Raw genomic sequence first — 6,075 nt, 5'->3', positions numbered from 1 at the left:
TTGAAGACATAATTATGAAGAACACTTTTGAAATTAGAGGGAGGAAAAGAAGTGTAAATATAAAAATCATCAGCATCTAGCAAGAAAAAAAGTAAGATAATTGTTATCACTAGAGAAAAGGATATCATTAGGTATTTTTAATAAAAAAGCTTCAGTACTGTGAGCTGAGCAGGTCGGAAACCAGATAGAGATACAGGTAGCAAGGAGTTATAGTTTAAATAAAATGATAATTATCATTTTTATAGGTTTATAGCCAATTATAGGTTTATAGCCAATTATAGGTTTATAGCCAATTATAATTGGCTATAAACCTGCAGCTGCCAGGTTGGTTGCTGGTGGTGTCTCGAAGTTTGATCCAACATTTCAGTACATTAAATTTGAACCACACTGGCTTCATCGGCCAGAAATGGTAACATTCAAATTAGCTCTACTTGTAAACGATTGTGTGCTCCAACCAATTTCAGAAATTCAATACAGGGATCGACTGCGATCATCCAACCACGGTGACCTTGTTCCAAAATCCAAATCTTCCTTTTTTGGGTAAAGTAGATTTTCTGTATCAGCTGCCAAAACTTGGAACGCGCTAATTGTTGATCGAAATAAGTCGATCGAAATAAGTTGATCGAAAAAAGAAATAAGTCGAAGTGACTCCAAGAAGCATCTAAAAAAATCATTTATTCAACCTCCCACAGCGAAGAAAGTGAAGAAACCGCGTCTGAAGTCAATTCATGAGAGGCGCAGTACAAGTTCTGCCAAACTATAATACAAAAGATCAATCAGTAGCCATCTATAGGGCTTCGATGATCTATCATCAACTTTTTGATTCTGTTTGAACCGATAGCTGAAAGTGTGGAAAAAAATTAATTCTGAATTCTGGTTTTGGATCGATAAGTTATAAAAAATGTAAAATTAGTTTTTTAGAGTACACACCATGGAATTATATAACTGGAAACGCCCTACCAGCGTTTTAACATTGAAAATTTTTTTCAACGGGCAAGTTACCTCTGGAAACAAGTTTCTAAAAATTAATTATTCATGAGCATTTTGGTTTATTTTTAGAATAATCTGAGATATAATTAGAAAAAATCTTGGCCTTCCCGAAGTTATGTTAATGACTCTTTGCCGATCTGCATCCAGTTCGTTAGTTAAAATTTATTTCGTTTTCAACATTCCGTGAAGTTTTAGGTTAATTTATGAGGTTTATATAACCACCGTATTTAATGTTTAATCGTTAAATGGATATTGCCATTTTTTGATGCATCAGAAAAATCGAAGATTTATAATAAGTTCGTTAGCGATCCTCTTTTTCTGAAATAAAGATTTCTTCATTCATTCTCCCAGCACCCACGAATCACGATGATGATCATTTACTTCATATCATTTCATTAGAGTAATAATCATTCCTAAATTAAATTAGATTCTAATTTAGAATCTAGAAAACGAAAAGAAGTTGGTAAAAATTTTATTGTAAAAACTAAAAATGAAATGTTATTAATATTTAAAAAATATAACTCATAATCAATTTATAATATTGTTATATATAAATAAATTAATCAACTAATAATTTTTAAATTAAGATGTAATTCCTGTGCATATGTCCTCAACTAGAATCTTTCAACACTCCAAAGCTTACAATTCAAAGGAATAATTACTTTCAACATCACATACCCAAACCAAATTTAATCACACAGAGGAAGTTTTTAAAATTTATTTTGGTAGTAAAAGCAAACAATTTTTTTTTCTGTTTAAATGTTATGATTTATAATTTTGTATTATTTATTAATATATTATATTTTATTATATATTATAATTTATTTTATAATATATTTATATATATTAAATAAATTATATATATATTATTATATTTATATATATTAAATAAATTATATAATAATTCAAGTTAAAATCAAATTCTTTGACTATTTCAACTGTAATTGACATTATTAATATATTAAATAAATAATAATAGTTTCTTTAATAACATCAAATTCATTATGCTATTAATTTAAAACGATCAACTGTTAATTTTTAATAGAATAGGTATGTTTAATAATTTTTAGTTTAACATTACTATTTATAAAATAACCCTGAAGATGCTAGATCATGAGAGTGTATATTATTATATTTATGTGTAAATTGTTATATTTCTTGTTTGTTGATTATAAAACGTCTATCTTGCTATAATTAGTGATGAGTCAAGTTAGATCAGTCTTACCTTTTTTATTTCTGGATTTTGGTTTTGTTTATTTGTTGTATAACTGCAAAATGTTTGATTTACATAATTATAAATTTATCTATCAAAACTATTTTAAAAAGTGAAACACATACACACACACACACACACACACACACACACACACACACACACACATATATATATATATATATATATATATATATATATATATATATATATATATATATACATACATACATAAAAGATATACATAAAAGATAAAAACAAAGGTTGTAGAATTTGCTTCTGATGTAGTCTATTAGAAGCACTGTACAAATTCAATAAAACAATTGATTTAATAAATCTAAATTGTATAATTTTTGCCGCAGTTTATTATTTAATTTACTTTTATTAAAACTGCATGTTGATAGAAAACTCTTTAGTTAAGTTAAAAAGTCTTAATGTTGTATATGATGTTATTATTTTTTTTATTAATTCATAATAATGGTTTACATTCTGTACATCATTGAAATGATTTTCCATGTTAAATAAATCTTCGTTGACACATTGTAGGTGTATGTTGCTTTCAATTACAAGTTTTTTCTTAAAACAAAAATTATTTATTTTTAATAATCTTCCTGATTCTTGGCAGATCTGAAAATCATTAAAATTTATTGCTTTTACCAGAAAATAAATAAATGTATCATTTTTATTTTAATACTCCTTTTGAGGGATATGTCAATTGCCCATTGTCTTTTAGTATGATGAGATGATTTGATGATTCGCTAAATATGTTTCTTCTGGCTGAAATCAAGCATTTTCTGCATATTTGTTGGGATTTGTAACAGCATATTAATGCAAAATTTTAAATGAATTTTGGAGAGGTTTACATTAGAAGTAAAAAAAACCTGCATTCTGTGCATGAGATGGTCGATGTTATTGACTTCACCACCCATCCTATACTCTTGAAAGCTCCAAATTTAAATGAAATGAATACAACTGATCACCTAATTGGCGCAAAAACTTGATGGCAAAGAAAACAACATCCTACCTCAGGGGAACTGAGTCTCTGGACGCTAAACTAAGATTGATTGATTTTGGCTATCAGTATACATTTCTTTATATATACTAGTTCATAGAAAATCATGATCAACAAAATTTTACTTGTTCAATGTTCTCGGGTGTGGCAGTGTTAGTCCACTTTTTCTTAAAAATTGGTATGCACAAGGACCAGTCTTGTAACTATTATCATATACTTTGTTAACTCTTTTAAATGGTATGAGTTTTTTATCTAGAAGCAAAAATAAACAAAAAGTTAGTCAAAATTTCAATTCATTTTGCTATGGTTATATAGCATAAAACCTTTGTATGTAGCTAATTCATTTTTTAATTTATTGCATTCACTCATAAGTTTTCTTATTGTTGCCTGCAGCAGTGTGATTCTGGACTTATAATACTTTGATTGCCTTTGCTGTTGCTTGATGAGATGGGCATCCATTGAGCAAAACATCTAAAAATGGTTTTAAATTGAAAGTAAATAGCTGCATTTAAAAGTTTATATATATATACATATATACATATATATATATATATATATATATATATATATATATATATATATATATATGCCCAATAAAGTAATGAAACTCTTTATGTTCTGTATTTCTTATGACAAAAAGCCATTTTAACAAAGGCATCCTAATAATAATAATGAACCCATAATACAAAAAAAAAACATATTTTCCATTAGAATCAAAATTAGCATTTTATAAAATGTAATAAGAAAATGCCCAAATCCTTATCGTTTTATTTGTTAAATATCTGATAGTAAGCCGGCAAATGCCAATGTTATTGTGTTGTATATTAATATTTGGTTTGAATTAATCAATATTGCTTCAGCAATCCTTTGTTTATTATATATAAATACTAAATTAATTGCCTCAGTTTGTGTTGTTTTGGTTTTTGCCTTTTCAAATACCACACCAGGAAATACTGTTGGGAAGGCATCTTTCTGACTTTTTTATTTGACTTTGAAAAGGATTTTGAATCAAAATGTTTACTACATATATATGATCTTTTTCTTTCAAAACCTCTACACCTGCCATTCAATGCATTGATCCACTGACTTTTTATAGGTGATTTTTGAGGAATGCTGTAATGCATATTGCATTTGTCAAAAATGAATTATTGAAATTTATATCTATTAATCCATGGAGAGAGGTCAAGTGAATCATAAAATATGCAAATGATATAAAAATATTATTAAGATCATATTATTACCTGTGCATAGATATATTTTGGTCTTTATATGTCCCATTACAATTTTTTACTATACACTTTAATGGCATTTTTAATTTAATAAAAGATAGAAATTATATTCAAAAACTAACTTACTGCTTATCGTCTGCTCAATTCATTCCAAAGATCAGAAATTTTCAAGTAGCATATCCAAAAAAATGTATACAATTATTTGATTCAATAGCAATATTTATTATAATTGAAAAAATATATTGATTATATTAAAATTTAAAGTAACATCAATATGGTATTCCACATTACTATTTTAATTAATAATAATAAAATAAAAAGATTTATGTGGCTTGTTATCTAGTTCCAGTGGCGTCACTAGGGTTGGTGTCACCCGGTGCGGTAACTCATGGTGTCACACCTCTCATGACACCCCATATACATACAGCATTCTTAGCATAATTTATAAATAAATTTACAACGACAATAGAAGAAAAAATAATTCAAGGTCGATTTTTTTATTCTTTAAAAAAAATTGTGATCTATCAAAGATTTTAAGAAATAAAACTAAATAGAAAATATGTCACTTTTTTAATAGTTATTTTTACATTAAATTTTATGTCACATTAAATCTCAACTAAATCAGAACTTCCCTTTCCTCGCCTTTAAAGATGCAAACTTGTTAATTACTTCATCAAAATCAATTTCTTTTGCCAAATCTCTTTCAATTGATAATATTGCAAGATCAGAAAGCCTAGACTGTCCCATAGTAGATCGCAAATAGTTCTTTATAATCTTTAGCTTTGAAAAACTCCTCTCACATGAAGCCACAGACACACAGATTGTAAGAAATAATTGTAGGCTCACTGAGAGATATGGGAGAGATTCTAGGAAGTCCCATTCAACTATGAATTTCAAAATGTCAAGTACTGACCAGTCTTTGGCTTCTTCAAGATCAATCTCTGCTGCCTTCAGATATCTTCTCAGTCTTGGTATTTCTAATAAAAGCTCTATTTCTGATAACTCATCATAGAATGTGGTCAATTTTGGAACGTTTACCAATAACTCTTCTTTAGTAGCAGATATCAAACTCTTGGCTTGAACAACCTCAAACATGGCTGCTACTTCCTTGATGGCTCTTGATCTGATCTGGAGTTCAGAATGGAAACGATCAATACACTCATACATCGCTCTCTTGTTTTCTTCCTGCAGAGTAAGTCCAGCATCTCTCGTCTTCTCGCGCTCGCCTGCCATCCTCTTCTTGAACCTGGGTCTGCTCTCTACTGAAATTCCATATTGGTCTGATTTTATAAGTGCCTGTTCAATTGCCTGCTCCACAAGATGATTGCGCTTCTCATACATAAAAAGTCTTAGTGTCTCTAGCTTTGTCACCACCTTGTCAAGACTTAAGCCCTTAGTCTGAAGGTACAGCTGCGTTAGATTTACTTCTTCAAGTACATCACACCAAAAGAAGAGATAGCACAGAAAAGTGAAATTGCAGATAGCAGGTAAAAGACCTCGGGCTGTACCTCTAGTGTCTAGATTTTCCCCTGGATCACAAAGAGCTTCTATTGCCGTCACACATTCATCAAATTTTTCTTTCACTGCCTTTACTGCTGCGTGATGAGAACTCCAGCGTGTTGTTGATAATC

The sequence above is a fragment of the Helobdella robusta genome (assembly GCF_000326865.2).
Source record: "Helobdella robusta unplaced genomic scaffold HELROscaffold_24, whole genome shotgun sequence".
NCBI lineage: Eukaryota > Metazoa > Annelida > Clitellata > Rhynchobdellida > Glossiphoniidae > Helobdella > Helobdella robusta.
Note: the sequence above shows the minus strand (reverse complement) of the source record.